General features: G+C 40.9%; 1 protein-coding gene and 1 pseudogene across 13 annotated transcripts in view; one reads left to right on the top strand and one right to left on the bottom strand.

Annotated features, from left to right (window-relative positions):
- The window catches only part of LOC114108666 (zinc finger protein 85), a 54,867-nt gene extending 45,047 nt beyond the window's left edge, over positions 1–9,820 (bottom strand). For 11 of the 13 annotated variants that reach the window (XM_060415448.1, XM_060415444.1, XM_060415442.1 and 8 more), the window contains exon 1: positions 9,766–9,820. The gene's annotated coding sequence lies outside the window, so the exon portion shown is untranslated. Of the gene's footprint in view, positions 1–9,730 lie in introns of all 13 variants that reach the window. The other 2 variants (XM_060415447.1, XM_060415438.1) reach the window with 1 other exon arrangement.
- A 1,066-nt stretch (positions 9,821–10,886) lies between these two features.
- Positions 10,887–11,806, top strand: LOC114114803 (olfactory receptor 7C2-like; annotated as a pseudogene).
- Positions 11,807–12,095: the final 289 nt, after the last annotated feature.

Raw genomic sequence — 12,095 nt, 5'->3', positions numbered from 1 at the left:
ATGAACAGGTCAACGAAGAAATTGGAAAATACCTCAAGACACATGAAAATAGAAACAAAACGTCCCTAAATTGATGGGATGCAGCAGAAGTAGTCATGATGAGGGGATTTTATAATGATACAGGCCTATCTCAAGATGTTAAGAAAAATCTCAAGTAAACAACCTAATTTACCATTCAAAGGAATTAGAAAAAGAACAAAGCCTTAAGTTAGCAGAAGGAAAGAAGTAATAAACATCAGAGAGAAAATAAAATAGAGAACCCCACTCCCCCTACATTAGAAAAGATCAGTGAACCCCAAAGCAGGTCTTTTGAAAAGATCATTAGTGTTCATAAGGCTTTAGCCTGTCTCATTAAGGAAAAAAGAAGACCCAAATAAGCAAAATAAATAATGAAAGAGGAGAAATTATAACTGATTCCACACACAGAGAAATAATCAAAAGGGAATACTATGAGAAAAAAGAAAGTATACTGTAAAGTTATACGTCAATAAATTGAACAACTAGAAGAAATATGTATCTAGAATTACAAAACCTTTGAAAACTGAATAGGAATGCATGGATAATCTAAGTAGACTGATTACTAATGTTGAAACTGAATCAGCAATCAAAATTCCCCCAAATTAAAAGTGCAGGCAAGGCAGCTGCACAGGAGAATTCTATCCCACATATAAAGAAGGCTGAATACATAAGCTCGTGCCACACAGCATATGGGATCCCAGTTCTCTGACCACCAGGGATTGAATCAGTGCCCTCTGCACTGAAATAGTCTTAAACACTGGCCCACCAGGGAAGTCCCTTAATGTCTATTCCCAAAAACCAAAGAGGTGGAAATACTCCCAAATTCTTTCTATGAGACCATGATTACCCTGATGCTAAAACCTGAAAGGGGCAGTGTATATTTAAAAAAAAAGATTATAGGCCAATATTTCTTATGTATAGAGATACAAAAATTCTCTGCAAAATATTAGCAAACAGAATTCAACAGTCTACAAAATGGATTATTCACAATGATCAAGTGAGATTTATTCCAGGGATGAAAGAATGGTTCCAAATCTGATCATCAAGCAATGTCATATACTACATTAATAAAAGGATACTAAAAATCACAGATAATTTCAATTAATGCAGGAAAAACACTGAATAAATTCACCATCTTTTCACGATAAAGACTCTCATCAAAGTTGGTATAGAGGGTACACATCTCAACATAATGAAGGCCATTTATGACAAGCCCCAGCTAACATCAAACTCAATGGAATACAGAAAGTTTTTCATTGAAAATCAGAAGTAAGACAAGAATGCCCACTCTCATCCCTTCTCTTTAATGCAGTATTGGATGTCCCAGCCACAGCTATCAGATGAGAGAAAGAAACAAAGGCATCCAGATTGGAAAGGAAGAAGTACAATTGCCACTCTTTGAAGATTACATGGTATTATATACAAAAAAAAACCCTAAAGTCACCATCAAAAAACTATTAGAACTAATAAATGGATTCAGTAAAGTGGCAGTATACAGGATTAATCTAAAGAAATCTGTTTCTTTTCTATACCTTAATAATGAATTACCAGAGAAAGAAAGCAGAAAAAAGAAGTTCCTTTGAAAAAAAGAATTCAGTTACTAGAAATAAATTTAACCAAAAAAAGACCTATACTCTGAAAACTATATAACAGTGTAGGAAATTGAAGATGATATTCAAAGAAGTGGAAAGATATCCTGTGCTCATGGACTGAAAGAATCAATACAGTTAAAATTCCATACTACCCAAAGCAACCAGAAATTTAATGTAACCCGTAGGAAAGCACTCATGATATTTTTCACAGAACTAGAAAAAAAATTCTTAAATTATTTTAAATTACTCTGAAGAGCCAAGGCAGTATAGACAACAAAGAACAAAGCTAGGGGTATCACAGTCATTGACTTCGAACTACACAAGTTTGTTTGTGTGTGTGTGCACAGTAGTGTTCAACTCTGCGACCCCATGGGCTCCTCTGTCCATGGGATATCCCAGGCAAGAATATTGGAGCGGGTTGCCATTTCCTTTCCCAGGGGATCTTCCCAACCCTGGAAGCAAACCTGTGTCTTTGATGTCTCCCTCACTGGCAGGCAGGTTCTACAGTACACTACAAAGCTACAGCAATGAAAACCATATAAAACTGATACGAAAACAGACTCATAGATGAACGGAATAGTATAAAGAGCCAAAAAATAAACACACACACTTAGAGTCAACTAATCTCCTACAATGCAGTCAAAAATACACAATGTAGAAAAGACAGTATGGCTAACAAATGGTGCTGAAAACACTGGACAGCTCATGTAAAAGAATAAAATTGGAATATTTTCACATACCATGTATGAAAAAAAGCTCAAAACGGATTAAAGACCTAAATACAAGACTAGAAACTTGGGCTTCCCTTGTAGCTCAGTCAGTAAAGAATCTGCCTGCAAGGCAGGAGACCTGGGTTTGATTTCTGCGTTGGGAAGATAATCTGGATAAGGAAATGGCAACCCACTCCAGTGTTCTTGCTTGGAGAATTCCATGGACAGAGGAGCCTGGCAGGCTACAGTCTATGGGGTCACACGAGTCGGACATGACATAGTGACTAAACCACCACCAGAAACCATAAAACTCCTAGAAGAAAACATACACAGAACGCTCTTTGACATACATATTAGCAGAATGCTTTTGGCTCTGTCTCCTAAGGCAAAGAAAACAGAGGCAAAGATAAACAAATGGAATTTAAGTAAATGTAAAAGCTTTTGTAAAGCAAAATAAACAATCAAAAAATGTAAAGAAAAAAAAAACGTAAAGACCATCTACTGAATGGCAGAAAATATCTGCAAATGATATGACCAATAATAAAGTACAAAATATGTAAATAGCTCATACAACTTAAGATTAAAAAAAAAACCCAAATAATCCTATTAAAAAAATGAACAGAAGACTTGAAGACATTTTTCCAAGGAACACACACAGATGGCCAACAGGTTCATGAGACGATTCTCAAGGTCACTTATCGTTAGAGAAATGCAAATCAAAACTGCAGTGAGCTATCGCTTCATGGAGAATGGTCATCAAAAAGATCACAAATAACAAATTTGGCCAGACTGTGAAGAAAGGGGAACACTGGTATTCTGCTGGTGGGAATGTAAATTGGTGCAGCCACTACGGAAAATAGTATGGGGATTCCTCAAGAAACTACACCATGACCTAGCAATTCCATTTCTTTGGGTGTATATCCAAAGAAAACGAAAACAGTAATTTAAAAATATACATGCACCCCAATGTTCATAGCAACGTTATTTACAGCAGGCAAGTTATGGAAGCAACCTAAGTGTCCATCAACACATGAATGGAAGGAAAATATTCAAAAATGAAATATTATTCAGAGGCACTGGAAAAGATTCTGATGCTGGGAAAGATTGAGGGCAAGAGGAGAAGGGGACAACAGAGGATGAGATGGTTGGATGGTATAACTGACTCAATGGACGCAAGTTTGAGCAAACTCAAACAGATAGGGAAGCACAGGGAAGCTTCCACTGCAGAGGTCAGGGGTTCAATTCCTGTTGGGGTAATAAGATCGTGCATGCCTCCGGGAGATAATATCCCACATAATGTCCCACCATGGTGGGGACAAAAATATACATAAATAAATGATGGTGGTAGTTTAGTGGCTAAGTCATGTCTGACACTTGCAGCGCCATGGACTGTAGCCCACCAGGCTCCTCTGTTTATGGGATTCTCCAACCAAGACTCCTGGAATGAGCTGCAAATTCCTTTTCCAGGGGATCTTCCCGACCCAGGGATTGAACCCAGTCTCCTGCCTTGGAGGATTCTTTACTACTGAGTTACCAGAAAAGCCCCAAATAAATAAATAAACACACAAATACACACTAAACAAAGGCTTTCTGTGATGTTCTTCCAGGGCTAATCCTCCAATATGGCTCAAATACAATTCCAAAAATTTCTTAGATTAATGTTTCATGGACAATTCAGTCCAGTTGCTCAGTCCTGTCCAACTGTTTGTGACCTCATGGATTGCAGCATGCCAGGCCTCCCTGTCCAGCACCAACTCTTGGAGCTTGCTCAAACTCATGTCCATCGAGTCAGTGATGCTATCCAACCATCTCATCCTCTGTCGAACCCTTATCCTCTTGCCTTCAATCTTTCCCAGCATCAGGGTCTTTTCCACTGAGTCAGTTCTTTGCATCAGGTGGTCAAAGTATGGGGGTTTCAGCATCAGTCCTTCCAATGAATATTCAGTGTTGATTTCCTTTAGGATCGACTGGTTTGATCTCCTTGCTGTCCAAGGGACTCTCAAGAGTCTTCACCAACACCACAGTTCAAAAGCATCAATTCTTCAGTGCTCAGCTTTCCTTATGGTCCAGCTCTCACATCCATCCATAATGACTACTGGAAAAACCATAGCTTTGATGACACGGACTTTTGTCAGTAAAGTCTGCTTTTTAATATGCTGTCTAGGTTGGTCATAGCTTTTCTTCCAAGGAGCAAGTGTCTTTTAATTTCACAGCCGCAGTCACATCTACAGTGATTTTGGAGCCCAAGAAAATAAAGTCTGTCACTGTTTCCCCATCTATTTGCCATGAAATGATGGGACCGGATGCCATGATCTTTGTTTTCTGAATGTTGAGTTTTAAGCAAGCTTCTTCACACTCCTTTTCCACTTTCATTAACAGGCTCTTTAGTTTCTCTTCACTTTCTGCCATAAGGGTGGTGTCATCTGCATATCTGAGATTACTGATATTTCTCCCAGCAATCTTGATTCCAGCTTGTGCTTCATCCAGTCCAGCATTTCACATGAAGTACTCTGCATATAAGTTAAATAAGCAAGGTGACAATATACAGCCTTTTCCCAATTTGGAACCAGTCTGTTATTCCATGTCCGGTTCTAACTGTTGCTTCTTGACTTGCATACAGATTTCTCAGGAGGCAGGTAAGGTATTCCCGTCTCCTTAAGAACTTTTCACAGTTTGTTGGGACCTACACAGGCAAACGCTTTCGCGTAGTCAATAAAGCAGAATTAGATGTTTTTCTTGAATCCCCCTGATTTTTCTATGATCCAATGGATGTTGGCAACTTGATCTCTGGTTCCTGTGCGTTTTCTCAATCAGCTTGAACATCTGGAAGTTCTCAGTTCAGGTACTATTGAAGCCTAGCTTGGAGAATTTTGAGCATTACTTTACTAGTGTGTGAGATGAGTGCAATTGTGCTGCACTTTGAACATTTTCTGCATTGTCTTTTTTTAGGATTGGAATGAAAACTGACCTTTTCCAGTCCTGTGGCCACAGCTGAGTTTTCTAAGTTTGCTGGTATATTGAATGGAGCATCATCATCTTTAATAGCATCATCTTTTAGAATTTTAAACAGCTCAGCTGGAATTTCATCACCTCCACTAGCTGTGTAGTAATGCTTCCTAAGACCCACTTGACCTCACATTCCAGGATATCTGGCTCTAGATGAGTGACCACACCATCATGGTTATCTGGGTTATTAAGACCTTTTTTGTATAGTTCTTCTTTGTATTCTTGCCCAGAGATAAACACACCCACCTTTGGTTACCTAATCTGTGACAAAGGGAAGAATATCTGACGAATAAAAACCAGACTCTTCAATTAGTGGTGCTGAGAAATCTGGATCAGTTCAGTTCAGTTCAGTCGCTCAGTCGTGTCCAACTTTTTGTGACCCCAGGAATCCCAGCACACCAGGCCTCCCTGTCCATCACCAACTCCCAGAGTTCACTCAGACTCACGTCCATCGAGTCCATGATGCCATCCAGCCATCTCATCCTCAGTTGCCCCCTTCTCCTCCTGCCCTCAATCCCTCCCAGCATCAGAGTCTTTTCCAATGAGTCAACTCTTCTCATGAGGTGGCCAAAGTAATGGAGCTTCAGCTTTAGCATCATTCCTTCCAAAGAAATCCCAGGGTTGATCTCCTTCAGAATGGACTGGTTGGATCTCCTTGCAGTCCAAGGGACTCTCAAGAGTCTTCTCCAACACCACAGTTCAAAAGCAGCAATTCTTCGGTGCTCAGCCTTCTTCACAGTCCAACTCTCACATCCATACATGACCACTGGGAAAACCATAGCCTTGACTAGAAAGACCTTAGTTGGCAAAGTAATGTGTCTGCTTTTGAATATGCTATCTAGGTTGGTCATAACTTTTCTTCCAAGGAGTAAGCGTCTTTTAATTTCCTGGCTGCAGTCACCATCTGCAGTGATTTTGGAGCCCAAAAAAATAAAGCCTGACACTGTTTCCACTGTTTCCCCATCTATTTCCCATGAAGTGATGGGACCGGATGCCATGATCTTCGTTTTCTGAATGTTGAGCTTTAAGCTAACTTGTTCACTCTCCTCTTTCACTTTCTTCAAGAGGCTTTTCAGCTCCTTTTCACTTTCTGCCATAAGGGTGGTGTCATCTGCATATCTGAGGTTATTGATATTTCTCCCGGCAATCTTGATTCCAGCTTGTGTTTCTTCCAGTCTAGAGTTTCTCATGATGTACTCTGCATAGAAGTTAAATAAGCAGGGTGACAATATACAGCCTTGATGTACTCCTTTTCCTATTTGGAACCAGTCTGTTGTTCCATGTCCAGTTCTAACTGTTGCTTCCTGATCTGCATACAGATTTCTCAAGAGGGAGGTTAGGTGGTCCGGTATTCCCATCTCTTTCAGAATTTGCCACAGTTTATTGTGATCCAGACAGTCAAAGGCTTTGGCATAGTCAATAAAGCAGAAATAGATGTTTTTCTGGAACTCTCTTGCTTTTTCCATGATCCAGCGGATGTTGGCAATTTGATCTCTGGTTCCTCTGCCTTGTCTAAAACCAGCTTGAACATCAGGGAGTTCACGGTTCACATATTGCTGAAGCCTGGCTTGGAGAATTTTGAGCACTACTTTACTAGCATGTGAGATGAATGCAATTGTGCGGTAGTCTGAGCATTCTTTGGCATTGCCTTTCTTTGGGATTGGAATGAAAACTGATCTTTTCCAGTCCTGTGGCCACTGCTGAGTTTTCCAAATTTGCTGGCATATTGAGTGCAGTACTTTCACAGCATCATCTTTCAGGATTTGAAACAGCTCAACTGGAATTCCATCACCTCCACTAGCTTTGTTCATAGTGATGCTTCCTAAGGCCCACTTGACTTCACATTCCAAGATGTCTGGCTCTAGATTAGTGATCACATCATCATGATTATCTGGGTCATGAAGATCTTTTTTGTACAGTTCTTCCGTGTATTCTTGCCACCTCTCCTTAATATCTTCTGCTTCTGTTAGGTCCATACCATTTCTGTTCTTTAAGAATGAAATTAGAACACTTCCTAACACTCTACACAAAAATAAAGTCAAAATGGATTAAAGCCCTAAACATAGGCCAAGACACTATAAAATTTTTAGAGGAAAACAAAGGAGAAACACTCTTCGATATAAGTCATGATAAGATCTTTTTTGACCTACCTAGTAAATTACTGAAAATTTAAGAAATTGAATGGGACCTAGTTAAACTTAAAAGACTTTTCAAAGCAAAGGAAACTATATAGAAGATAAAAAGGCAACCCTCCAACTGGGAGCAAAAAATTTTGTAAGAAAGCAATACAGAAGGGTTAGACTCCGAAATATACAGACAGGTTATGGAGCTCACTATCAAAAAAGAAAATCAAACAACCCAATCAACAAATGTGGCTTTCCCACATTTTTCACGTTTGTAGGGTTTTAATCCAGAGTGAAATTTTTGTGACACTGAAGGCATAAGGAACATTTAAAGTATTTTCCACATTGCTTACATAAAAAACGACTCTCTCCAATGTGAGATTTTCAATGCGTCCTAATCTCAGCTCTAACAAAAATGTCACCACAGTGTTCACATGAAAACTTTCTATCATGGGTTTCGATATGTAAAGTAAGTAAAGAAAACAAGATGAAGGCTTTACCACATTCCTCACATTTATATGGTTTTGTTCCAGTGTGAAAGATGCAACAATATACGGAGAAGTTTATTCACACAATAACAGATGCTAAAAGAAATTATAGGAAGGTGCTGGGAAACAAGTTATTCTGAGGATCAGAATATCACCACACATAGGACTTTACTCTATAGGAAAGTCTACCTTTAAAATAGAAAACTCTGATGATTCCTAGCTTAAGCTAGTAGTCCTACTTAGCAACACAACCAAGGGATGTCCTAAATTTACATTTCCTGATGGAATCCAACTTGATGTACACAACATCACCTTCAAAATATGCGTAAGAAATAACCAGTAGAATATACCAGGAGTTGGCACATTTTGGTCATAGGTGTATTTTTGTAAATAAAGTTCTTTGGATCACAGATATGCCCATTTGTTTCCCTAAGTCGACAGTATTATTCTGCTACTAAGGCAGAGTTGAGTAATCCCATACCTTATTGCTCGGACACATCAAGCACTAACTATCTGGGCCTCTTCAGACAATAAGTTGGCCAGCCATGGCTCTCAACCAATTACCAACTAACAGAAACTACACGACATGAAGGAAAACTTAAACATACTGTGAATATAAAACCACAAATAAAAAACTGTGACTTTTTAAACAATGTGTGACTCCTCAAAGTGTCAATATAATGAACTTAATAGACAAACAATGGCAGGTGATTTCGGTTAAAAAAAAGACTAAAAGGCATTAACAGTTGTCACATATAAGCCCTGATTGGGTTCTAGATCCCCAAAGTACCAAAAACACATTTTGGAACCATGTGGAGAGGCTAATTTATTATAGTAGATACTTCAAAATATTATTTTTACCTTTCTTATGTGAAATGATGGAATTCTGATATTTAGTAGGATAATGCCCAGACCTTTAGAAGAAGGTATTTAAAAGGCAAGTCATCATGTATGCGACTTATTTTCAACTTATTCTCAAACAGCTCACCACAGTGTATTTGTAAATCGAGGAGAGAATAAGCATGGAAAATACTAAAACTAAATGAATCTACGACAACGAACATTCACTGTACTGGAAGGTCACATTTTATTGAGGTTCTAGGCGTTACACAATCACATAATGTGGGGAAATATACATTTAATCCAAACAAGTTATTTATGGTTTCTTATTCTTGAACTTGTATCAAAAAGCCTCCACCGTATCTCCTGGAGACCCGAGTCTGACTGTGGGATCTTACGACCCTAGGTATTTCAGATGAGTTAACTGCTCTCGGGGTGTGTGTGTTTTGAAAACAAGTTCTGTAATCTACATACATTTAAACAGAGTAATACGCGCAGCCTTGATATCCGAAGAATCTGTACCTCTATGAAATATTAAAAAACAACGTGCAAAGAGAAAGCCAAATTGTTTGGCGAAACATTATTTTTCATACAAAAGAAGCAGGCGTTTAAACCAACTCTCCCCAATACTCTGAGCAATAGGGCAGTGTAGCCAGGTTCTTAACAACCAGAGGACGTGGGGGACGGAGCAACGCACACTAGAACAGCGGAAATTCTTTTCCTCGTGGACGAAAGTCACAAAGAACTCATTGGAGGCTTTTGAATAGGGAAGCACAGTGAATGTCGACACCCCGCAGACGCGCCCTCACAGCACTTAACACCCGACGGTGACTCAGATCCCGCGGACGCGAAAGGGGCCAGGGCTCTCTCAGGAGTCCCCTAGGAAGCCAGGCCCAACATGCTGTATAACGACCTCGGTGCATCCAAGAACCCTGCCTCCAGGCAAGACTCACCCACAACAATGTGAAACACAGGACGACTAGCCTACCTCTTCCCACCAGGCATAGACCAGCCCGACCAAAATGCTGTCGCGAGCCAGTGACGCCACGTCCGCCTAATGCTGTCGCGAGCCAGTGACGCCACTTCCGCCTAGTGCCGTGGCTGTAGAGGGGCGGGGTTCCAGGACGCTGGCTGCCATTCAAGTTCGATTGATTGGCAAGTTCCCCTGTTAGCAGCGATACGGTAGTTTTAGTCGCGTTGGGGCGGGACCCCTAGGTCAGCTCAGAACGTGGACTGCAGGCAGAAGCAGGCCCAGCTTAAGCGGCTGAGGCCAGAACTGCGAGCAGAAGGCGGAGCCTATAGCCGGATATAGTTTTGGAGGCGAGTTTTGGGGCAAGTGATAGTTCTGGATTTGGAGGGCAGAAGGGAGAGGCTGGCGATGGTTACCCACTCAAAACGATGGTACTCAAAAACTTTTCTGCCTGCCTGTTCTCAGATTCCTGGAACGCTTAAAATTAGATTCTCCCATATTGACAAACCTGGCAATCCTTGAGATGGCCAGATTCGGCCAGACACCACTTTCTGATCAAATTCGTTGTTGTCAGGGGTAGGGCCACAGAGCAAAGTGGGGTAAGTGCACTATCAACACACATGGAGCTGCTCGACTACTACAGAAATTTTGGAAAAAGCAGAATTATCCAAGGGGAAAACTCCACCTCAAAGAAGGAAGAACGTTCAAGCCATTGACATGCTACACCTGAAATAGGCTGAAGCTGAGCTGGACACCACAAAGGTTGATGGTCTTGAAGGCAGCGACTCATTTGTGAAAAAGAAGAAAGGAAGACATTTTCCCTAAAATAATAGCTGTACAAGATAATGGTGTTTATCATGCTCTCAGGGAAGGAATATTAGATTGTCAGTCAAAATGTGTGGGGTTTTTTCCTCGTTTTTCTGATTGTTTGGTCACTCAGTCGTGTCTCCTTGCAACCTCATGGACGTCAGCGTACCAGGCTTCCCTATCCTTCACTGTTTCCCAGGGTTTGCTCAAACTCATGTCCATTTTTGGGGGGTGTTCATTAATAGGATAAAGTTTCTTTATATTTGGGGACTCCTGTTTGTTTGAATTAGCTTTGCTTTGTTGGTTACCTGGCACAGTGATCAGCTACATGGATGCAGAAAACCAAAAGGTTGTCTCAAAATTCCTCTTCTTGGGACTCAGAAGATCCAGACCAGCAGCCCCTCCTCTTCAGGCTTTTCCTGTCTATGTACCTGGTCCTGGTGCTTGGGAACCTCATCATCCTCACTGTCAGCTCTGACCCCCACCTCTACCCCCAATGTACTTTTTCATCTCCCACCTGTCTCTTTCTGATATTTGTTTCAATTCCACTGTAATTCCAAAAATGCTAGCAAATATCCAGACACAGAGCAAAGTTATCACCTATGAAGGCTGTATCATCCAGATGTATTTTTTCTTGGTTTTTGGGTATTTGGACAACTTCCTCCTGACTGTGATGGCTGATGACCACTATGTGGCCATATGCCACCCCTTGCACTACACAGTCACCATGAGTCCCCACCTGTGTGCCCTGCTGGCTCTAGTCTCTAGGTCTCTCAGTGTCCTAGTCAGCCTCTTGCACAGTCTGATGATATTGCATCTCTCATTCTCCCCGCACATGGAAATTCTGAACTTCTGTGAATTTGCTGCAGTGCTCAAGTCTGCCTGTTTGGATGCTCTCAGCAATTACATCATGCTGTATTCTGTGACTGGATTGCTGGGAATTCCTCCACTTGCTGGGATCCTTTTCTCTTACACTAAGATTATTTCCTCCATATTGAACATCTCTTTGGTGGAGGGGAAGTACAAAGCTTTCTGTGTACTGTGGGTCTCACCTAACAGTCATTTCCTTATTCTATGGGACAGGATTAGGAGTGCATCTCAGTTCTCCCCTTCCTTCTCAGAGCAGGAAATTGCCTCAATGAGGTACACCGTGGTCATCCCCATGCTGAACCTCTTCATCTACAGCTTGAGGAACAGGGATATGAATGGGGCCCTGAGGAAACTTGCCAGCAGGTCTTTCTTGTCCTTGTGAGGAGACATGGATGTTGGGATGGGAGAATCACTGTAATAACCTATATAAATATACTGGCAATCAGAAATACCTAATCTTCAATTTCATTGAGTGTATGCTTTGTCCCTGTTTTTCTGAAATACCATAGCTTGAGCTTTTTCTAAGTTTTCACTTTCTAAAGCAACTGATTCTTGGACTTCTCTGATGGCTTAGTGGATAAGAATATGCCTGCCAATGCAGGGGATGTGTGTTTGATCCCTGGTCCAAGGAGATTCCACATACTGAGGAGCAACTAAGCTTGAGCACCACA

This window comes from Ovis aries, chromosome 5, assembly GCF_016772045.2.
Source record: "Ovis aries strain OAR_USU_Benz2616 breed Rambouillet chromosome 5, ARS-UI_Ramb_v3.0, whole genome shotgun sequence".
NCBI classification, from domain to species: Eukaryota; Metazoa; Chordata; class Mammalia; order Artiodactyla; family Bovidae; genus Ovis; species Ovis aries.
The sequence above is the reverse complement of the archived record's forward strand: the minus strand, read 5'-3'. Positions and strand labels throughout refer to the sequence as shown.